The 24,772-nt window shown below is 46.2% G+C and overlaps 2 long non-coding RNA genes across 2 annotated transcripts in view; one reads left to right on the top strand and one right to left on the bottom strand.

Annotated features, from left to right (window-relative positions):
* The window catches only part of LOC146870095 (uncharacterized), a 72,716-nt gene that overhangs the window by 28,980 nt on the left and 18,964 nt on the right, over nt 1-24,772 (bottom strand). The window lies entirely within an intron of this gene.
* Nucleotides 18,323-20,181, top strand: LOC146870096 (uncharacterized). Its single transcript, XR_014958980.1, has 2 exons — nt 18,323-18,592; nt 18,852-20,181. It is a non-coding gene; the product is annotated as an uncharacterized LOC146870096 (long non-coding RNA).

Below are 24,772 nucleotides of genomic sequence, written 5' to 3'. Positions count from 1 at the left end.
CCTCCTCCCTCTGGTCAAATCTGGCTCCCCTCACGACCCTTGTCCTGCTCATATTCTTGCTCATGTCTTCACCAACTGTCCGCTACCCCCCCTCACCTTTCTTAACAGTTCCTTGGCCCAAGGCGTGGTCACCCCCGCTCTCAAATCTGCCATAATCCTGCCCATTCTAAAAAAACCTGGATCAGATCTTTCCGTCCCTGCTAACTACCGCCCCATCTCCCTCCTCCCCTTCCTAGGGAAAGTCCTGGAGCGGCATGTCACCAAAGCACTATCTTCCTACGTAGAAGCAAACCGAATCCTGGCGCCCCGTCAGGCCGGCTTTCGACCGGCTCACTCCACCGAGTCGGTCGTGCTTTCTGTACTGGACAACCTTAGAGAGGGAATGGACACTGGCATCCCCCAGGCCCTGGTGCTACTCGATCTCTCGGCCGCTTTCGACACAGTAGATCACTCCATCTTACTCTCCCGTGTCGGAGCGGCGGGGATCGGAGGCACCGCCTTGGTCTGGCTGTCCTCCTTTCTAAGCGGACGCACCCAGGCAGTTCGCCTGGGGGACTTCTGGGCTGAACCACGGAAGGTAGTGTGCGGGGTCCCCCAGGGCTCCTCCCTTTCCCCCCTACTGTTTAATTTGTATATAGCCCCCCTCATCTTTGCTCTTCAACAGATGGAGGTCTCCGTATACAATTATGCGGATGACCTCCAGCTCATTTTTTCTCTGTCTCACTCCCCTGACTCCAAATCCAAATTCCAATCCACCATGCTTTTCATCCGGGACTGGATGAATCACAATCACCTGAAACTAAATCCAGATAAGACAGAGCTTGTTCTGACAGGTGGTTGCTCCAGTCCCTGGTCCCCCCTCTTCTGGCCCTCCTCACTTGGTCCTCCCCCACCCCCTACCTCCTCCGTCAAAACCCTGGGCATAAAAATCAATGATCAACTCACTATGCACTCCCAGGTGAGCTCGGTGGTTTCCTCCTCTTTTCTATCTCTCCGCACTATCCGTAAAGTCTCCCGCTTCTTCTCCTTCACAGCCCTGAAACTTATTGTACTGGCCATGGTCATCTCCCGCTTGGATTATGCCAACGCTCTTTACCATGGCATGCCAGCCTATAGCGTACGTCGTCTCCAGCTGGTCCAAAACCAAGCGGCCCGCCTGGTATACAACCTGACGAAATCCCATCACGCCACTCCCCTTTTGAAATCCCTGCACTGGCTCCCTGTGCGCGAACGCTCCCTTTTTAAGGTGGGCTGTCTCGCCTTTCAGGCCCAGCTAGGCAGGTCCCCTGCTTTTATTTCCTCGGAGATCATACCTTATGTCCCCCCCAGGGAACTTCGTTCCTCTTCTCACCACCTACTCACAGTTCCTCGCTTCCGTCGTAAGAAATGGGGAGGGTCTAAATTCTCCACCCTCGCCCCTGTGTTCTGGAACTCCCTTCCGATGCAACTCAGAACTTCCAATCAATACCAGCCCTTTCGAAAGGCCTTAAAAACCTTTCTTTTTTCCAAAGCATTCCCCTCATAAATTCTCCTCATTTTCTCTCCCCGCCCCATGACCTCAGAGACTCTGCCTACTGTAGCGCCATGAAACCTTTGGGTGTACGTGCGCTGTATAAATATTTTAAAATTCAAAATTCAAATACCTCATCTCATGGCTCATGCGTTGCTGTAATATCTCGTATCCCCTACTTTTCAAGGGTTACCTTTTAGCCATTGACCAACTGGAGTTATCATTTATTTGATACCTGATTTTAGTCTCTTTTAGCATTTTTGATTTCATTCCACAATCTTTCACATCCGATTTCTTTGGGGATCCCAAATATAATGGCCCATACAGACTATAATTTTTGGTACCCCCTATGTTTCTAGTGTTATAACGTACCATGATTCAATTGGACATGGTCATATGTTGGCTTGGTGAGCACAGTATTTATCTGCCCACTGGCACCTTTCTTTGAGTTTTCTAACATCTTTTACTACGGGGATACCAAATATTACGGTTTATGCATGGCTGTAATTTCTCGTATCCCTTACCTGATGAACAAAAAAGGGCATCACCGCTGGTAGTCTATTACTGCACATCAGCTGTCTGGGGAGATGAGACCCCATGATGGAACAAGATAGCAATTCCTTCTCCCATTTGAGGCCATTGTCACACCACATCGCTGCATATTGCAAAAGACCCACCAAATAGTGTAGATAAAGATCTGGGAGTCCAAGGCCTCCACAGTTGAGATTCAGTTTCAGGATTTCCAGCCATACTCTACACCATTTACCCACCCAAACCACATTAACCAAAATGTCAGAAAAGTGTGGCTGGCAGGACACAAAATGAATTTTGCATTACATATAGACAACGAGGCAATAGAACCATTTTACTTAAAGCCACCCTGCCCATCGCTGACAGAGGTAGCATATTCCAAAAACGTACCAAGGTCCGCAAACCCTCCAGTACTCGGCCGATATTCAGCTCGTATTTGAGATGACAATCATGTGCTATCTGCAGGCCAAATATTGGAAACTCCGGGTCTCCCACGGGAGGGCCACCATCGTGAGTGGGGACTCATCCCAATCTGCCAATGCCATTAGGGGGTACATCACTATCTTGTGAGAGTTAACACTGAGCCATGATATTGCACCAAAGTGCGCCATCACATGGATGAAAAGAGGCATTGAGTGTTCTGGGTTCCTGACATAAATCAGCGTGTCATCTGCTTACATTGACACAACATGGGTTTTATGACCCAACTGTATGTCCCAGTCCTGTAACTTGTCCCTTAGGTATGTTGCCAACGGTTCTATTGGAACAGCAAACAGAACAAGCATTGGCATAGCCAATAGGTCTCGCTTTTGGGACCTTATAAGTATTTAGTTATGCAGCACAATATCCTTGGTGCAACAACATCAACTGTTGCATGGCTAAACACTTATAAGGTCCCAAGGGCGAGACCTATTGGCTATGCCAATGCTTGTCTTTTTAAATGTAGTTACATTACAGACCCTTGAACAGGCTATAAAGATGCCTTTTATGGATATGTTTCAATGGAATCCATACAAGTGTAGTTTTAATTATAGTTAAAAAAATGTATTGGTCACTCATGTTCTAAAAGCAATGTACCAAATGGATTCAATCCTACTTTGGAAATCGGCCTCGGGTGTTATTTCAGATTTGGTACCGGGGAGGGACACAGGCTCGGGGAAATACAGGGGCCCAGAGATAAACGGAAGCACGGAAGACAGATGGGTGGAGAGAAAGACAGAGAGGGTGATAGAGTGAGAGAGACAGGGGAACTGGAGGGACAAAGAGGGTTAGGAAAGGAGAGAGAATGAGATAGAGAGACTCAGAATGAGGGACACAGAAAAAGGTGAGGACGAGAGCGAAACAGAGAGGGAGAGAGCAAGAAAGAAATCCAGTGAGATTGAGAGGAGGGTGGGGGAGAGAGAAAGACAGAGAAAGAAACAGTGAGCGCGCACACAGAAGCACCTGAACAGGCGCTGGGCTTGCTCTATAGTCCACTACACATATCGGTGTTTTTACTTTTGATGAGAAGTCCACATGTAAAAGTGTTGCATTACAAATAAGCGAAAACACGACAACACACCGTGAAAGCAAACCAACATCTCATAACGGCTCATGCAATTTCTCTCGACGTGCTTTGCTGAGTATTTCAGAAGATGCTGTCCAGAATTGTGTTAAAAATGCACCAGGATTTTTACGACAGTGATTTTGTTTGTGCAATCACAAGAAGCCAATAATATACACACCAAAAACAATCACTTTTAATGGATATAAACAGTGCCCCTCACTCAGAGCAGACTGTAGCCCCCACTCCTCCCCCTGCAACGTTTACATTGTGGGTGACTCACTGAAGAAACAACCAGGTCAAAATAAACGCTTGCTCTGAAAATGCGGCACTTGCAGCTGTTTGTCAAAGACGGAAGCCTGGTATGAAGTGACCATCAGTGTGCTTTTCCCGCACGCTACTGCTTCTTGATCGCGAGGCTGTGCGCCCGACGCTGCAGAGGGGAGAGGCCAGGCGGGCCACTTTATTAATCAGCTGCCATTGTGCTAACAAGCATTGGCCGCGCGTGTTATTCAGGCCTCGGGTGTTATTTCAGATTTGGTATCGGGGAGGGACACAGGGTCAGGGAAATAAAGGGGCCCAGAGAAAAACGGAAGCACGGAAGACAGATGGATGGAGAGAAAGACAGAGAGGGTGATAGAGTGAGAGAGACAGGGGAACTGCAGGGACAAAGAGGGTTAGGAAAGGAGAGAGAATGAGATAGAGAGACTCAGAATGAGGGACACAGAAAAAGGTTAGGACGAGAGAGAAACAGAGAGGGAGAGAGCAAGAAAGAAATCCAGTGAGATTGAGAGGAGGGTGGGGGAGAGAGAAAGAAACAGCGAGAGCGCACACAGAAGCACCTAAACAGGCGCTGGGCTTTATCTGTAGTCCACTACACATCTCAGTGTTTTTACTTTTGATGAGAAGTGCACATGTAAAAGTGTTGCATTGCAAATAAGCTAAAACACGACAACACACCGTGAAAGCAAACCAACATCTCATAACGGCTCATGCAATTTCTCTCAACGCACCCGGATTTTGACGACAAACAGTGATTTTGTATGTGCAATCACAAGAAGCCAATAATATACACACCAACGCTGCAGAGGGGAGAGGCCAGGCAGGCCGCTTTATTAAACAGCTGCCATTATGCCGTAAAAGCGAAAGTCATCGCGATCACTCTGAAAGCGAAAGTGATCGCAATCACGATGATGCGCTAAAGCAGCGGGGGGAGGGGCATGGTGCTGAAGGCTGGCACAGGAAAGGCAGATGACTGGGCGAGAAGGGAGGGGGGAATGCGGGGAGCAGCTGTGCGCGTGCATGCCATCGTGCACTGTCGCTTGTAGCCAGCACAAAAACATGGGTAGCACTTTCGAAACCCACCTACTAAATGTCTCGCCAGACCAGCGCATGCGCTGGGTCAGGCGAGACCTAAAAACTGACAGGGGGCAGCCCTGTCTTTTGCCTCGCTCAATATTAAAAGCGTCAGACACTTCAGTGCCCACTTGCATTCTCGCCGTAGGTGCTGTATATAATAGGAATCCAACCCCCAGGACCTTCCCACAAACACCTCCATGGCAGAGCATCAAATGCCTTTTCTATATCTAAAGCTATCACATTGGCAGGCACATCAGTAATTCTAGTTTCATGCATTACATGAGAAATGTGTCGTAAATTCATGTGAGTTCCCTTCCCAGGTATAAAACTACACTGATCGTCCCTGACTAAGTGAGGCACCACCTGTCATAATCGCAGAGCAAGGACCTTGGCTAACAGTTTTATATCAAGATTTAGCATTGAGAATGGTTTATATACCCCTGGGTCTGTATGATCCCTGCCAGGTTTGGGGAGCATAATTATGGTGGCTTCTGCATATGGGTTGGGAGCTTGCCAAGCTCTCGAGCTTCCAATAAGGCCTCAAGCAATGCCAGGAGTAAGGCAGCAGAATTCGTCAGGTAATATTTAACAGGGAGACCATCCAGTCCCAGTGATTTCCTTCTGGCCATATCCTGGAGGGCCTCCCCCAGCTCCTCCAGCATTATCCCTTCACCAAGTCTCTCCACCTGATTCGCAGTCAACCTGGGTACAGTCACCCATGACAGGAACTTCTCGGCTCTGGGATCATTCCCACAGGGTCGAGTCGTGTACACATGAGCAAGATGGTCATGCAATAACTGAGTAATCGGGACTTGACCCACAACAGCTGAGCCATTAGTCGTACGTAGCATACAAATAAGTGGTGGGCTCGTTCTCTTTTTAGCAGCCATGCCAACAGGCGGCACAATCAATCACCCTCTCATTGTAGATGCTGTCTGTAGTCACGTCAAACATGACAGTCCAGCCTGTCCCCAACAGTCGCTACCTTTCGATCTGCCTCAACCAGTAATTCATCTCCCCTCTCACTCCCCGTGGACTGCCCCTGCAAATGTGCGAGACTCCTTTCCCTCTCTCTCAATTCCTGTTCCAACCGTTTCCATATACCATAAGTTTTACCAAGGCTCACCCATCTGATAATGACTTTTAAGGCTCCCCACTCCGCGCCACGTAAGGCCCGCAGTATTCCACCTGGTAGCAAAGAAGCCTTGTAGGGCTTCTGCCATGTTGGTAGCATATTCTGGGTCTCCTAGTGCATCCGGTCTGAACCTCTATTGTGGGATATTAGGTCTATGCCCCCTTATCCCGCATTCTAGCAACAGAGGGGCATGGTCAGAGAAGAACTTTGTCTGATAATCCACCTTCAGTACATTAATGGCCCCTTCATTAGTAAGGAGAAACCTATTCAGCCTACTGTGCGCCCCATGAGTGGGTGAGCAACAGGAATATTCCTTCACTTCGTGATGAAGTTCCCTTCATATGTCCACCAGTTGAAGCCTGGCCATGACCTTGCACAAACCTGTTATCATACAGGGCTTTGTACCAAACCGGGGAGGATGACGGTCTAAAAGGCCATCCAATGCACAGTTAAAATCTTCAGCCCACACAATTGGCAGACCTACATAGGGTACCAATTTGGTTTCTAGTGCCCCATAGAATTCTTCATCATCCGTTTTAGGGGCATATACATTAAGCATGCAGAGTCTTGTCCAACCAGAACCCCATGTATCAGCACATACCGCCCTGAAGCGTCAGCCACCTGTCCTCATAACTGGAACGGGACCACCAGGGCCACCCATAAGGACACTCCCCAGGCATATGAAGAATAAGTGGAAGAGTATAATTGCCCCTGCCATTTCTTGTGGAGTTTTTGCCTCCAAGAGATGAGTCTCCCGGAGGAACGCAATGCGTGTTCCCATCCTTCTAAGGTGTGTGTTTGTCCTATACCACTTAGCAAAGGAGTTCAATTCCCTCACATTCCACGTGAGCATGCGCACTACATCAGTCATCCTATAAGTGTTTTGTTCTCCGAGCTATCCTCCCCAAGCTCCCACACCCGCATCCCACCCCCACATCCCCACCATGTATGAGATACTATGCTGCTGTGTAAACCTGGAACCACAACCGTTAAACAATTCCCTATCTCCCACCCTGGGTTAACAGCCCTGAAATGAAACTTGTGTCTTCCCATTCATGGATCTAACATACCCTCCCAATCTAATAGTGTGCTAAGGCTCCAGCATGTGGTAGGAAGGTAGGGCTATGCTCTTAAACTAACTTTAAAGAGTAAGGACAATCTAGTTACTAGTCCCTACGTATCATACCCTGTTCTGCTCCTATGTGCCCTCTGACCACTGCTGTTGCTCAACTCCCAATCTCTCACTCACCCTACCAGAGTTGACTGTAAAAACCAACAAATGCAAGTGGAAAAATACAAACAGTAAGTAAATAGGTTTATTTGCAGATTAATTAAAATCATTGTAAAGTCAAACCATGCAAGACAATTGAAATAATTTCTAAAAACATCATGAAATAGAAAACTTGTTATTAAAACATTATACTGTGCAAAAGAGATGTCCTCATGTGTTAAAAACCGTTAGACCATTAAAGTGCTCAATAGCCAGTTGCACCCGGTGTTTTCAGATGTATTTGTGCCAGCTGCTGGTTAGGAGTCCTCAAAATTTGCAAACCAGGCGAAGATAGATTTGTTTGAACCAAAGTTTAAAGACCAGGGGTCCCTTGATGGATAAGGGCTATGTATTAGCTATTAATGAGGTATGGCAGTATAAACTGACTGGAGAGTTCTAGTTATTTAGTCTATGGTGTCCATGCCTGGGGACGGCAATTTCTTTTCTGACGTAGCAGATTGTACTGATAATAATTTGTTCACTTGTAATAGGAACTTGGCAACCCTGCAAGCGAGCTGGATTGATTTACTATTCAATAATGTCATCACTACACAGCGGCAGGATCTTAGCTTGAGTAACCGAAAGGCGAGGCAGAGTAATTTTTGTCTAAGTTGATTAACTGCTGGGCAAATACAGGGGCGTAACACAGGCCCCCGCATCCCCCACAGTGCGGGGGGGGCCAGGCTGCAGGGGCCCCCTCAGCACTGTACTCACACCGGAGAGCTCCGGATTAAATCCAGAGCGGGGGCCCCTCTGTGTACCTTGCAGGGGGGCCCCTTCAACTTTCGTTACGCCACTAGGCAAATACACATAAAAAATGTAATAGGCATTTGTCAAATTGTCCACATAAACGGCAAAGGAAGTTAGGCCAGCTTTGTTTCCAGGATGGGACCTGATCTTTTGAGGGAAAAGCACCCATGCGGATTAAAAGAAAGAAGTGCTGGATGGTTTGAGAGATATGGCACGTAAGATATGTTTGGGAGCCGCAGTTACTATAAGATTGTAAGACTGTCCAGCCGTGCTTTTCCTGGCCATTTCAGCTTGGTCAAGTGTCCAAGCTTTTAACTTGGCTGATTTGTTGGCAATTTTTTAAAACCCTGTGAAGCTGATGTTTAACTCCAAAGCGTTAGATAGATTAAGGGTTGTCAAAGCCTGGTGAAGCACTGTTAGCCAGTTGTTTTTTTTAAGTACACTGGCTTTCCATTTCAGACCAACACAAAGCATCCAGTGACTTGGGTGGTGCAGCCCTGATCTTCCAGCACAATTTAGTTATTGCAGCCATTCTTACCAGGAGTTGGTGAAAAAGTCAAAATTCCAGGTGCAATTGAGCTTGAGGGACGTGTCATTAAGGTGAAAGATGCGTTTGAACAGAACAGACTGTAATTGGTTGAGAATGGTTGCATCTTTGCCTTTGAGGAGTTCTGAACCGTAGGTCTGCGAGGGTAGAAATTTTGCCCGATGATTTGCAGCAAATATAATTGAGGCGAGCTCCCCAGCTTCTTTTTTGAAAGGTTGAAGGCAAAGAATAACTTATTAGCTAGGGCCCTTCCTTGTGCAAGATGGTTTTTAAAACTTAATCTGGAGTCCATTTCCACCGGTAAGTATTTGTAGGTGCTAACCTGGTTGATCCTGTTCCAACTGCTTTCCATTTAAACCTTGTGTTTTGCTGGCTGTTTTTCATCAGGAAGCAAATTACTTTTGTTTGCTGTTATTTAACTTCAGGCCTGACAATTCAGTAAAACTGAGGAGGGCTGTAAATTTGCTCTGAAGGCCGATGGGAGTCTTGATGCATAAAACAATGTCATCTGCATACTGTAGACTGCGCATTGGTCTGTTTACAAGTTTTGTTGGATCACTCAAGACTTCAGATAGCATGGCATCCATATCTGCTGTGTATATGTTAAAGAGGCAAGGGGCAAGGACACATCCTTGTTTTAGGTCGATAAGTGTGGTGATCTTCCTCGTCATTCTATCACCCTTACCTATTTTGATTTGCACCCAAGTGTCTGAGTATTGCTCGATAATACCCTTAAGAAGATTTGGAGGTGCACCCCATCTAGCCATCTTTGCCCAAAGGAGGTCCCTTAGGACCATGTTGAATGCTTCTTTTAAGTTGACGAAGCAGGTGTATAGATTGGAGGCCTTATGATTTGCCTTTTCTATCAAGAGACTGAGGGCTGGACGATTGGTGGTTGTACTCAAGCCGGCCCTAAATCCCGTTTGAGTAGCCCGATTATGTTTTCAGCTGTTGCCCATGCTTCCAGATCTGCTAAAAGATTGACAGCGTAGAGTTTAGCTTTGACATCGATCAGGTAGATTAGTCTTCAATTCGCTGAGTTTTTCCCTGAGACTGACTTGAAGATGGGGTGGAGAATGCTACCTCTCCATGATGCTAGAATTATGTTAGTGGTAAATGCTAAATTAAGTAAGGGAGTAAGATGCAAAACCCAAAAGGCCTGGTTGTACTTAAAAAAGGGAATTATGGAGACCATTTGGTCCCGGTGCCCCATATGATCTCAGTTTCTTCAGGGATTGCCTAACTTGCGAATTTTTCAGCCATTTTCCCTTTGGCCAGTTCTCTGTGGGAGTAGAACCCTTCATGATTATGCTTTTAACTCTGAGATTCCGGCATTGTGATGACAAAAACTGCCATTTGTGAGTGAATTGATTTCTGACCAGAATTTTTTGCTATTGTTTGTTTTGCTTGTGTGCAGCAGTTTTATCCATATATTTTCCTGATATGTCTTTTTAGCTGACCAAATTGCCTTTTTGTAAGTGCGCCTCAGTGTCACAATTTGGTCCATTGTAGGATGGCTAGGCATTAGTTCCTTTTTTAGCAGCTGCCTGATTTCCTTGTTAAGTTCTCCTTTTTTTTCTCCGAAGGGCTATGGAGTACCAAGGTGTCCCTTTAATAGATGTATTGGGGGTTGTGGGCAGGTAGAGGACCAGTTGGTCACAAGTCCCGCAATGAGAGATTCCCAGTTAAACCACTTTTCCTGTTGGGTGCCTGTTATTTGAGAAATGAACGTGATTATATGGTTCATTATTGCAGCTGCCATCCTTCCATTCCAAGCTAGGCGTCTTAGATTGTAAGCGCTGGGTTGTTCCATTAGATTGTTGCTTTGAGGAGCTCTTGGGGGATGTAATAGGAGCTCGACTTGCTGGGGGAAGTGGTCACTTTCTACTCTGGGTTTTATACAGTAACTGAAGATCTTGTTGAAAATCTCTGAGTCCCCGAATGTGTAGTCGAAGGTGGATTTGTTTTGTTTGAAATCCTTGTGATATTGGCTGGTTGATCTTGTGGAAAGCGGCCACTGAGCGAGCACAGGCCAATTTCCTCTAGGGCAGTTGTACAAGATTTCCCATAGCGATCAGGTTTTTGATAGTTTGTAATTACTGAGGGAAATGACTTCATGACTGTTGCAGTGTATTGTTGATTAGGTTGATTGGGATTTGTTTGTACAAGATGCATATTGACAGTAACATTTTATGTTGAGGAAATGTTTTTTGGAGTGATTTTACGATTGTTGTTAGTAAGGCAATGTGATCAAGTTTACTCTTCTGACTGGGATGTATGTAAACATTGCAAATTAACAGATTATCATTGCAGGTGTTGAGTTGTGGTCCTAAATCCAGATATAATGAGAGTTTGGTGCATTGTATCCATGCCAGACTGAGGTCTACTTGGTTTTGTTGCCACCGATGATGGGTTGCTATATAGGTTGAGAGTCCTCCTGCAGCTCTGTCCTCTTTTGATTTTTTTGTTGCTTCTTGTTGATACTCCGTGAAGGCTATGATTGCAGAGGGATCCTCAGACCAGGTTTTCAAGAAGAAGGAGAATGTCAAAGTATTGAAGAAAAGAAATGAAAATTGACTCATCCATCTTGCTTCTAAGGTCATTCACATTCCGAGAACAGAGTTTTAAAAGGTGATTGGGGATGTTTCTGTTGTACTGGGTTTTAATCATGGCACTCTTCTTGCAGGAGCAGGGCCCTGTGAGCTTTGCAGGGAGACCTGCCTCATGGAGCTCGGAGCTCTGGGGTCTGCTGTATGGATGATGCATTGATTTTCTAGACCAATGGGGTATTTTCCTGCTGGGCCAATTGCGCCCCTGAGGGTACTGGCTGACACTGTGCCGGTTTTTGGAGGATGGTTCAACTGTGGCTGTAGGCGGCTGAGATACCTCTCTGGCTCAATTCTTTTTAGTTCAATGCCCCAATTTAAGAAAGCAGCCTCTATCTTGCCATACCTCGGGGCTGTTTTTGAGTTGGACCAAGTGATCACCATTACTTCTGGACCTGCCCTTTCTCGATTGGGTTTGAACTCAATGCCTTCTATTTCGTGAGTTGTTACATGATTCAAGGTTTCAATTGTGTTAACAAGTTATATTTCTGTTTAACGTTTCTTGGCGTCCTTTAGACCTATAGAAGGGAATCATTTCTAGTCTCGGTATGGCGTCACCCGTCATAGCTTTGTGAAAGGGAATGCCCCCTGGACTGCCCCTGGCCCTTGCCCGGGTTTGGGTTTGTGCTTCTGAATGGTGTTGGCACTGAGTGTGGTCAGAGGTGGTAGCTTCAAAAAGTGGGTGAGCCCATTGGTTGTTTCGGGCCTCAGCGCCTTTTTGTGCTTCTGCCAATTGTGAAAGGAGGTTCTGATTGATCGGGCTTGTGACGTGTGCTGTTGCGGTTAAACAAGTCAGGTGAGATATGTTGGACAGACGTGGTTCAGAATGAGTTGTATGGTGATCCTTTATGGGCCAGTTGCTCGGCCCTGCCTCGGCCCATTTTTCGGGTATGGTAAAAAAGTTTGTGCAGCCATCCAGAAACACTTTCAACTTGGCGGGATACAGCAATATATATTTCAAAGCGATTGCTCTGAGTTTTTGCTTAACACCGCAGAAGAACTGCTGTTGTAGCTAGACAGCCCTGGTGAAATCCAGGAAAATACAGAGAACATGGTTCTCGATCTTCAGGTCTCCTGTTTTTCACACCTGCTGGAGGACCTCATTCCGATCTTTATAGATGAGAAATTTAGCAAACATAGTTCTGGGGGGGCCCTGGTCTCCGAGGTGGGGCTAAGGATCAATGGGCAGAATCTCAACAGGGCTGCATCTGGGATTGTGGTCATTCTCCACTTCTCCAGAAAAGTCTACAGTGGGTCACCTTCAACTCCCTCCGGGAATCCTACAAACCTAAGGTTACACCTGAAGGAGCTCCCCTCTGCATCCTCCAGCCTTGCCTCCATCGCACCTGATCGGGCCTCCAGAGTGGTGACTGCTGTCTTCAGTTGTGTGAGCTCTTCCCTCATTTCTGTGACCCGCGTCTCCATTTCCACTGATCGTTCAGCCACTTTGCACAGGTCCGTGTGGAGCAAATTCACGTCAAATGCCATAGCCTCAATTTTTGCCTGTACTGCAAGACCTGAAGCTTTAATGGCTGCCAGGAACTGAGCCCCAAAAGGTTCCACAGCACCCGGGCGGTTCAATCCTCCCAGAATGGTGGGGCTCTGACAGCACCCTTAGCAGTAAACTGGTCCATTTTTGTTTGTTGCGTGCCCCACATCTGTCTATCCTTGCCCATCATGCACCAGGGAGTGGGCCCACTCCAACACTGAAGGTACGAACCTTGCCCCACCACCACACACCTCCACAGGAGACCCCCAAGCAGATCCAAAGGTACAGAGAATATGCATAAGAGACAAATATGAAACAGCAGCCGGTAAGTATGCAGATTCTAAGATCTGAATTCCAATTGTCAATGTCCCAGGGGAGGCGAGGCAATGCAGACCAACCTTTTCAGGCTCCCGACCATCACTTATATCAAGGATATCCCTAACCTGCCTCCACTCCAATAGATTATGATCCAATAGCAGCCAAAAGCGCAATGGTATAGCAGAGGGACCCAAAGTGTATAAGCTAGTTATCCTGTAGAGTTGAGATTCAGGGAGCAGTCCTTCATCCAGGCGGAAACGGCTTTCATTCCTTCATGGAAGTTGTTCCTAGCAACAGTGAGTTCTATGATGAGGGAGAGGATCAGCTGGGTGTCGTCGGCGTAGGTGACCATGTTCTGCCCATGGTTTCCTTACAATGGCTGCTATTGGGGCCATGTAGCCGTTGAAGAGGGTGAGGCTGAGGAAGGAGCCCTGGGGTACTCCGCAGCTGATCTCTGTCGGTTTCGAAAGGTACGGTGGGCGTCTAAACCGTTGTGTTCTGCCAGTGAGGAAGGAGCGGATCCAGAATCATGCAGTCTTGTGGCTAGGGTGCGGTGGGAGATGGAGTCGAAGACCGCCGAGAGATCCAGAAGGACGAGGGCCACCATTTCACCCTGTTTGAGGAGGGAGCGGATGTTGTCGGTGGCAGCGAGTAGATCGGTCTCGGTGCTATGATTGCTTCGGAATCCAGATTGGGAGATGTCCAGGACATTGTTGGTTTCGATAAAGTCAGTGAGCTGGGTGTTGATAGCTCTTTCGATGACTTTGGATGGGCCTGAAGTTCTTGAGGTCCGTCAGGTCCGCGGAGGGTTTCTTCAGGAGGGGGTTGATCTCAGAGTGTTTCTAGTCATCGGGGAAGGTGGTGGTCTCAGGTGAGTAGTTGATGGTTCGGCATAGTTCGGGTGCGATGACGGAGCGGCTCTGTGACAGATGCGGTGCGGGCAGGGGTCCAAAGGTGCTCCGGAGAAGATGCTTTTCATGATCTTTATGGTGTAGTCCATGGTGAGTGGGGACCAGCTGTGCAGAGTCGGGGGGTCGGCGTTGGTTGTGGTGGTTGCTGGCCGAGTGGTCCTGGGTGTCGAAGTTGTCATAGATAGTCATGGATTTGTGGTAGAAGAAGGTGCTGAGTCTGTTGCAGAGGTCTTGGGAGGGTGAGTCGTCTGAGGCCTCACTGTTGGGTTTGACAAAGTCCTTGATGATGCTGAAGAGTTCTTTGCTATTGTGTGCATTGTTGGGGATTTTGTCTTGGAGGGCCTTCTACTTTGTGGTTTTGATGAGGTGGTGGCCTGCAGTGGTGGCTGCTTTGAAGGCAGCGTGGGCTTCCAGAGTTTTGTTGTTCATCCATTTCTTCTCAAGCCACCTACAGATGCGCCTGGAGTCTTGAAGTGTGGGGGTGAACCAGCTTGCTTTCTTGACGTGTTGTTTGCCAGTGGCTTTCTTGAGCGGGGCAAGGGTGTAGGCACATTTTGCGATCCATTGGTGGAGGTTGTGTGCTATGATGTTGACGTCTGAGGATGTCAGTGGTGATGTGTGATTGAGCAAGGTGGTGAGTTGATCTTCTGTGACTCTGTTCCAGCTTCTGTGGGGTAAACGGTGGAAGTGGGGGTTTGCGGTGGGTTTGTTGAAAGAGAAGTGGATCAGATGAAGATAGTACATTATTACTGGCATGCATACGAGCAAGGCAAGGTGCCCCATCCTCCGTACTCCCCACTGATCCCCATTTAGTGGGTGCTGACACTCCAGGAGGAGACCCAACACCATGACATGTCGTCTTGGAGAAAGGCAGAGATTGACCAAATGAGGGACCTTTTCCTGGCGGATGCACTAATGCCCTTTCAGGAGATTATGGACACTTATGGCATTGTGGCAGGGGATTTCCTGATGTATCACGCCGTACAGCATGCGATCACTACACTACACCACCACTGCATGCAATCCTGTCACACAGAAGCACACAGTAAATTATTACAGCCCTTTAGGTTCCGTTGCACTCTTCCCACTGCAAGTCGGACAACAGGGCTAAAGACCGATGGATGGCAGACTTTGAGATGCAATTCACAGACGGTCTCTGGTCCCGGGTGTTACAAAATGTAAAGGAGGTTTCACATAATCCATGCTTCTGTTACACGCAATTTAACTATTTGCATCAGGCACACCTCAGACTGAAATGCATCAATCGCATGTTTCCTAAGGCATCTCCACATGTAGAGCACATGGGGCAGGTTTTTTACCACATGGTTTGGGAGTACCCGGTGATGCAGCAGGCCTGGGGTGAAGTCACAGAATTACCGCCACTTGGTGAAGCACTTGGTCCTGCCCTTGCTGGAATCATAACTCACACAGATGATGAACGGAATGCAGAGCAAATCAAACATTCACCCTCATTCGATAGATCTGGGTTGAATCCATTGTTCTTTTGCTCACCATGCCACCCCAGTTTAGACCCAGCCGTATCCAAATCAGTCTTGACCCTGTGCCTCATGGGAACAGTCCAGCCCGAACTGCCAAGCCAGGTCCATCATGTCTATTCAGTCTTAGACCCAAGGCTAAGGGAGATAAGCATTTTCATAGGTTCATTGATCTAGCCATCATACTCTTTAAACAACATATCACAATGTCCTGAAAGTCTCTACAGCCCCAATATACACTGTTAGCTCTCCATATAGCAGAAATGGGCAAAAGCTAAGCAGTGGCATGTACACGTGGGGGGTGGAATGCCGGAGGTGGGTGCTGAGATGCCTACATCAGAGACTTAGAGGCAAAAAATTATCCTGTCCACCCTGAACCCTGAACACTACGCTAGGTTCTTCTGTCCCATCTTACAACTCATTTGATAAGCTGTTAGACTTGTCAGCCCTAGGGTGGTCTTCCCCTGTATTTTTGCCCTTGCCTCATTTTTTCCACCCTCATTTTTGCGTTGGACTTAGGTCTCCGGGCGCCTTTTCATTGCCAATCAGTGTTAAGGTGCAGGTGCTCCCTTCCCCTAAGATGGCTGCCACAGGCCCCTGCTACTGCGGAGTGGCCTTTCTAGTAGCACCCAAGCTGCCAGGAGCTGGCTGGAACCCCACAACAATGTTGCGACACCAGCCCTTTTTTTTGTCCTATACTTAGAGTGGGGAAGCTCCTGGAATGTGATGGAACCTTCTAGAAGGAAGGTGGGGTTTTACTTTTGCCGCCTTAGAAGGTGGTCACCTGACCTAGGGCTACTTAAGAGAGGGAGGGAACTTTTTCTAGTCAGTTGGGGCGGCGCAGACCTGGGGGAACCTACGCAGGAGTTTTAGGTGGTAGGGCCTAGTCAGGGACCTATGCCTCTGAAAGTGACAGGGTTTAGGTGCTGCCTTTTAAGTGAGTGAGGGATCCTGTACTAGCCCACTGATCTGGCCCAGCGGGAGGGGAACCCAGGGGCAACCTGCCCAGCCTGACTAGGAGCGAACTAGTCACCAACTCAACTTACCCCCCCCCACCCAAGGAACAGAACCCCCAAGGGCGCCAGAGACAACGGCGCCAATAAGACTTACTGCTGAAACTTAATGCTGAAGCTTACTGCTGAAACTTATGCTGAAGCTTACTGCTGACCCTTACTAATGAAACTCACTGCTGAGACTTGTCACTGAAACTCTACAACCTACTGCGGGACGGCTGGGGGATCAACCAGGTACTAGCGCTGTGACCCCTGCGCTCCCAGACCTTGCCTGGACCCCCCCTAGCCAGTCCTGCCACGGGCGCTGGGCGCTGAAATAATCATCACCCCGTTCATTGTCGCCACCCCCGGCGGGGTGGCCCACGAGAATAACTCACCGCCGTGTCCCTGCCCCCCTTCCTGCCATCGCCAGGGCCCCGTCGCTGCCGGCGCAGCCGAAGTATCGCGGCCCCCGGGGCTGAGGAGGCCGCCGTAGAGCAGCGAAGGCCGCGTAGGCCCGAAGCCAAGAACCATCATCACCTGACGGGGGCGGACTGCCGAGCGCCGCCCCCGCCGTTGCGCCATTGGTTGGTTCGGCCGCGCCCCCGCAGACCGCACTGCCATTAGCGGCTGCAGGCGCGGGTCCCTGAAGTAGCGAGGAGGTCCCCAGAAGCACCGGTGAGGCCGGCGGAGCTCCCCGGTCACGTCTGACCCGACCGGGAGCCCCGCGCTTTGTCCCCCACTCCCGCGCCAATCAGCTCGGCGGGAGAAGCCCGCGAGGGAGGCCCTCGACCCGGAGATCGCCGGGAGGCCCCCGCTGGGAAGGAGGAAGATCAGCAACGCAGGTAATCTCCGGGGAGGAGGGCGGGAGGCCCCCCGAGGCCCGGAGTACGCCCCTCCCCCGGGGAGATCCCCCGTGAGGTCTCAACTGCCCCCCTAAGCGTGCCAGAGACTGGGTGGACCCCTGACTGCCTTCCAGGGACAGCGCTTAACTTCCCCAGGACTGGTACTGAGCAAAGCGCTATGTTGAACTGCCTTATTTAAAGCGCCAAAGAGTTACTGAGCAAAGCGCTATGTTGAACTGCCTTATTTAAAGCGCCCAGGATTCACTGAGCAAAGCGCTATACTGGACTATGTTCCCAGGCCTGATTTAAAGCGTTATTCCATTGCTATGTGCAGCGCTATGGTCCTAGGCCTGAGTTAAAGCGCTATTCAATTGCTATGTGCAGCGCTATGTTCCTATGCCTGATTCTAAACGCTGTTTAGTGCTACGCGAGGGTGCAAACTCACAGTAGGACGGAATCCTTTGTGAAATATCAAATCATGTACTCTTTCAAACTGTGATGGCGTGCAAAACGTGATGCGCGCTCCGCACCAACAGAGGTGTCAATGTGTTCTGTTACGTTGTCGCGTGCAATTGGACGGAGCGCGCATCACGTTTTGCACGCCATCACAGTTTGAAAGAGTACATGATTTACAAGTCCTGAGTACGTCGGTGTGCATCTCACTATCTGTTTTGATATTTCACAAAGGATTCCGTCCTACTGTGAGTTTGCACCCTCGAAGAAATTATGAATGCAAGGCAAACGAAGCAAGTTTAAATGGAACCGGGAAATGAGCTTTTCAACATAGGAGGTTTTTGGCCACAATGGACTGTGATCTACATTTAAACGTACTGTTTATTTTGGCATATCAACTTCGATCATTTTTACACACAGCATATTTAATTAATCAGACATTGTGAAATGTTTTTGAATCATGCACTAAAAATCATTTAATTCGCAATGGAAAATTACGCTGGTCTGAACATTTTGTTAAACGAGTGAGAAATGACTCGGGTTTCGAGGTTTCCGTGAATTGTTTGTTTTAATGATACCATGAGCAAGGGCCTGCAAAGTGCAACTTGAGCAGTCTGTCTTCAGTGTTGGGCGGGCCGGTTTGAGAGTGAACACGTGTTCATGCACCTGTGGAGGAGAAGGGAGGTGGGATATAAGCTGCACCAGCAATCAGCAGTCGATTTGGCTCTCTGTTTTAAGCAAGCCGGTGCTGTGACATTTGTTTTAGATGTTCCCAGGAGCGCGGATGTGAAGCGAGTTTGGAATATTTTTAAAAAGTGGGATTAGTCATGTGTCACGGTAAGCGTACCTTTATGTCAAGTTTAGAAAGGGTTTTCAACTGGTGGTACGCAGACGGGAGATTGAGTCATAAACGCATTTACTACTGCATCCTGTTAATTATGGGAGGGACCGCTATGTAAAGCAGATGGACAATTAAATACAGTGATGGTATTATAGAGACATGAGAACAATAATCAGTATACAAATATAGATGTGCATGAATTGTGTTATGTGGTACACAAGTTATAACGACGTTAAAATGTACTTTTTATTCTAGATACCCCTGACGAAGGGACTGTGTCCCGAAATGCATTGGGTTTTGTCAATAAAGATGTGGCATGTGGAATCTACCTTGCCTCCTACGTTTGAGTTATTGGAATGAGTAAAATGAATTGAATTAATACTAAGAGTTGAAAGCAAAGAAGTAAAAAAATGGATAAATTGACAAGCGAGAAATGACGAGTTTAATTGATTGGATTCATTCCCAAATTCGGCAGTGCATCGTGTAATGGCACCAACAGAGGTGTCAATGTGTTCTGTTACGTTGTCGCGTGCAATTGGACGGAGCGCGCATCACGTTTTGCACGCCATCACAGTTTGAAAGAGTACATGATTTACAAGTCCTGAGTACGTCGGTGTGCATCTCACTATCTGTTTTGATATTTCACAAAGGATTCCGTCCTACTGTGAGTTTGCACCCTCGAAGAAATTATGAATGCAAGGCAAACGAAGCAAGTTTAAATGGAACCGGGAAATGAGCTTTTCAAAATAGGAGGTTTTTGGCCACAATGGACTGTGATCTACATTTAAACGTACTGTTTATTTTGGCATATCAACTTCGATCATTTTTACACACAGCATATTTAATTAATCAGACATTGTGAAATGTTTTTGAATCATGCACTAAAAATCATTTAATTCGCAATGGAAAATTACGCTGGTCTGAACATTTTGTTAAACGAGTGAGAAATGACTCGGGTTTCGAGGTTTCCATGAATTGTTTGTTTTAATGATACCATGAGCAAGGGCCTGCAAAGTGCAACTTGAGCAGTCTGTCTTCAGTGTTGGGCGGGCCGGTTTGAGAGTGAACACGTGTTCATGCACCTGTGGAGGAGAAGGGAGGTGGGATATAAGCTGCACCAGCAATCAGCAGTCGATTTGGCTCTCTGTTTTAAGCAAGCCGGTGCTGTGACATTTGTTTTAGATGTTCCCAGGAGCGCGGATGTGAAGCGAGTTTGGAATATTTTTAAAAAGTGGGATTAGTCATGTGTCACGGTAAGCGTACCTTTATGTCAAGTTTAGAAAGGGTTTTCAACTGGTGGTACGCAGACGGGAGATTGAGTCATAAACGCATTTACTACTGCATCCTGTTAATTATGGGAGGGACCGCTATGTAAAGCAGATGGACAATTAAATACAGTGATGGTATTATAGAGACATGAGAACAATAATCAGTATACAAATATAGATGTGCATGAATTGTGTTATGTGGTACACAAGTTATAACGACGTTAAAATGTACTTTTTATTCTAGATACCCCTGACGAAGGGACTGTGTCCCGAAATGCATTGGGTTTTGTCAATAAAGATGTGGCATGTGGAATCTACCTTCCCTCCTACGTTTGAGTTATTGGAATGAGTAAAATGAATTGAATTAATACTAAGAGTTGAAAGCAAAGAAGTAAAAAAATGGATAAATTGACAAGCGAGAAATGAAGAGTTTAATTGATTGGATTCATTCCCAAATTCGGCAGTGCATCGTGTAATGGCACCAACAGAGGTGTCAATGTGTTCTGTTACGTTGTCGCGTGCAATTGGACGGAGCGCGCATCACGTTTTGCACGCCATCACAGTTTGAAAGATTACATGATTTACAAGTCCTGAGTACGTCGGTGTGCATCTCACTATCTGTTTTGATATAATACAAGACTACTGTCAATTTAACACATATAAACAGTAGTTATTGACACTTTTCATACATCGATGAACCATCCATAGTTGGTCATATATCAAGAAAAATCTTGTTTCGATATTTGCGATATCAGAACACATCAGATGAACACTGTTTATGCCAAAGAAGTGTCACAGCGTCGACGTTTCGGTCTCCTATCTGATAATATTAATCAACAAGACCATCTTCAGGACCAGAGTTGCACCATGTATCTATTATAAACAAATGTATTCCATTACTAAACAGATTATTTACACATATCCACATCTAAGTTCTACCTATTTGTATTGCCTATACATTGAAGGAAAACAGGTGTATCCAAAGGGTAATCACCCGATCTAGTGAATTATTTCCCACATACCATAAACTATATACCATCTAAATGACATCTAATGAGAGAAAAAATGAGAAATTCCGTGTACAAAGTCAGTATGGGACACCCCAGACATCACTCTCATATCCAAACCCAAAGAGCGCCCAAACAGCTGCGTGACCACCACCACTTAGTGAACTTATCTAACAAGGGGGTGTGGTGGAAAGTATGCACTTACTTCTATGAGACCATAAGCAGTTCCTAATCTCTTGAATTCATTCTTAACCGGTCTTCAACTGTAGAAGTACTTAGTTCTAAAATCCAACACGACGCAAAACAAAGATTATCCATAACGTTTTAAAATCTACCAATAGTTCGCTTTTTAAGTAAACAGAGCACAATAAGCAAGCCTCCAAGCCATTACTTACAGGGAACGCCAGCTATCGTCGGCGCTTCGTGAGTCCGTAATCTGAAACCAAACAAACAGACACACACCTAATCACTCAACGGTTCCACCATATCGCTTGTTTCTCACGGATAAATCACCAGTCCATCATCCGCTATACTGCTTACCAATAACGGATATCTTCACCGGCTATACTTCAATTTCACCGGCTATACTTCAATTTCACGTCTCGCCAATTAGTCCGAGCGTAAGTCCCGGGACGACGCGAGCCTTATTTAAACAATGGCGTGATGTAAATCGTCATGTGCAGGCAGCAAACAAGTCGGCCATCTTAACATGTAGTCATTTTAACTACAAATTGGACGTATAATGCTCAAACTCAACTTATACCTTATACGGCTAGTAATGGGTGAAAACCAAATCATAACAAAACATATGTTCTGATCCAATAAGTAAAACTTTGTTGATGGTGTACATGTAAGTTAAGGAAACTATTCAGACGCATACCAATGCAGAAGACTATGACAAAAACGTGGGGCACAGTAAATCTGATATTTCAGTTACCGGAATATTGTTAATATCCCCGTGGCTTACACAATGTCTTATATCAATAAAGCTAAATCCACATCTAAATCATTATACAGTTTTTTCAGTTTTGGTCGTGTTAGGGGTTGCCCACACTGAGCAGTGTCTAGTCTTTTGGGGCTCTCCTATGTAGATTAATTCTGTGAATTGACATAGCTGTTTACTCCGGATTATGTTCTGTTCGAGATTCGGATGTGGATTTAGCTTTATTGATATAAGACATTGTGTAAGCCACGGGGATATTAACAATATTCCGGTAACTGAAATATCGGATTTACTGTGCCCCACGTTTTTGTCATAGTCTTCTGCATTGGTATGCGTCTGAATAGTTTCCTTAACTTACAAGTACACCATCAACAAAGTTTTACTTATTGGATCAGAACATATGTTTTGTTAGGATTTGGTTTTCACCCATTACTAGCCGTATAAGGTATAAGTTGAGTTTGAGCATTATACGTCCAATTTGTAGTTAAAATGACTACATGTTAAGATGGCCGACTTGTTTGCCGCCTGCACATGACGATTTACATCACGCCATTGTTTAAATAAGGCTCGCGTCGTCCCGGGACTTACGCTCGGACTAATTGGCGAGACGTGAAATTGAAGTATAGCCGGTGAAATTGAAGTATAGCCGGTGACGATATCCGTTATTGGTAAGCAGTATAGCGGATGATGGACTGGTGATTTATCCGTGAGAAACAAGCGATATGGTGGAACCGTTGAGTGATTAGGTGTGTGTCTGTTTGTTTGGTTTCAGATTACGGACTCACGAAGCGCCGATGATAGCTGGCGTTCCCTGTAAGTAATGGCTTGGAGGCTTGCTTATTGTGCTCTGTTTACTTAAAAAGCGAACTATTGGTAGATTTTAAAACGTTATGGATAATCTTTGTTTTGCGTCGTGTTGGATTTTAGAACTAAGTACTTCTACAGTTGAAGACCGGTTAAGAATGAATTCAAGAGATTAGGAACTGCTTATGGTCTCGTAAAAGTAAGTGCATACTTCCCACCACACCCCCTTGTTAGATAAGTTCACTAAGTGGTAGTGGTCACGCAGCTGTTTGGGCGCTCTTTGGGTTTGGATATGAGAGTGATGTCTGGGGTGTCCCATACTGACTTTGTACACGGAATTTCTCATTTTTTCTCTCATTAGATGTCATTTAGATGGTATATAGTTTATGGTATGTGGGAACTTATTCACTAGATCGGGTGATTACCCTTTGGATACACCTGTTTTCCTTCAATGTATAGGCAATACAAATTGGTAGAACTTAGATGTGGATATGTATAAATAATATGTTTAGTAATGGAATAAATTTGTTTATAATAGATACATGGTGCAACTCTGGTCCTGAAGATGGTCTTGTTGATTAATATTATCAGATAGGAGACCGAAACGTCGACGCTGTGACACTTCTTTGGCATAAACAGTGTTCATCTGATGTGTTCTGATATCGCAAATATCGAAACAAGATTTTTCTTTATATGACCAACTATGGATGGTTCATCGATGTATGAAAAGTGTCAATAACTACTGTTTATATGTGTTAAATTGACAGTAGTCTTGTGTTGCCAGTGTATAAACGAAAATATATTTTTCTTTGTATATATAAAAAAGTTTGGCTGTGTTGAAATTTCTAAAAAAGAATACAAAAAATGAATATAAAAAATGAACTGTGATAACTGTTTTTTCTCTAAGTTCTTTGAAATGAAGTTCACTACGGTGACTGCTTGACTAAGAAATATAAGCTAAATAAATCCTCAAGGTTTATTTTTGTCGAATCGTATTATACCAAAATCCTTGGGGTTAATTGGGTTGCCCTATTGTTTTGGTTATCTCTTCTTCAGCAGCTGCCTCACGTGGGCCATATAGTGCAGCATAATATTCCAAGAATCTGCTTAGTATTTCACAAGAGCTGTAGCACCTTGTGCCATAAGGGCGGTCTATTTCAGTGATATAGCTTTCTGTGCGTGGTGTCCTAATCTTGGAGGCTAGAGAGTGACCCGGCCTCCCCGTATGATCTGCCTACCCAGCGTCTAGACATATGTTTTATTTCTTGTTCAGCCTGTTCATTGTATTCGGTGATTAGGTCTCTAATTTCGGCTAGAGTGTCACTGTTTTGGTTCTCTTCGTATTCCCTCTCCAGTCCACCTAGTGTTTGTTCCATAGTGTGCATCCTATTTCGCAGCACTTTCAGCACCCCCCGCCTGTAGCCCTATGCATGTTCCACGTATTGTGGCTTTAATGGCCTCCCAGAGCGCGCCTGCGGTATCTACTGAGCCCTTATACTCCAGGAAGTATTGTATAATGGTCTAATGAACACCCTCCTTGAACACAGAGTCCAGCAATGGTGAGGCCTGTAAGCGCCATTGGAAGGGCTGGGGGGGGGGGGGGGGGGGGGGGGTGTAGGGACTACCAAATCTAGCATCACTGGTGAGTGATCTGATAACGTTCTTGGTAAATGAATTATTGTGTTCCACCATGTAGATGCCTCCCTGGAGATTTACCAATAATCTAGGCTGGACCATGTTTGGTGTACAGATGAGACATGTGTGCCTCCCTGAGTCGTGGGCTGTCACATCCTCCATATGTCAACCAGCCAGTAGGTCATCGACGTTAGGTCCATATGTATTTATTATGGTAATTTCTGTGCCAGCTAGCTTACCCTGTACAAACGTATAGCGGCCCTTATCATCGGATATAGTGTGGGTGAGTGTGAAAGAAGTACCCTTTTTAATTAGTATAATAACTCCCCTTGAGTATGAGGAGTACGAAGCAGCCGCCCTAACCATCGCCCTACGAGTGTATCCTGTAATTTATTGAGAGGAGTCTCTTGCATCAGGGCAATTTGAACATGATGCCTATCTAAATATGCAAACACCTGTAGAATTCTTTTGGAATTATTCAATCCTCTGACATTCCATGTCAAAAATCTAATTTTTTCC

Source organism: Triturus cristatus, chromosome 1_1 (assembly GCF_964204655.1).
Source record: "Triturus cristatus chromosome 1_1, aTriCri1.1, whole genome shotgun sequence".
In the NCBI taxonomy this organism is placed as follows: Eukaryota; Metazoa; Chordata; class Amphibia; order Caudata; family Salamandridae; genus Triturus; species Triturus cristatus.
Note: the sequence above shows the minus strand (reverse complement) of the source record. Positions and strands in the feature narration are given on the sequence as shown.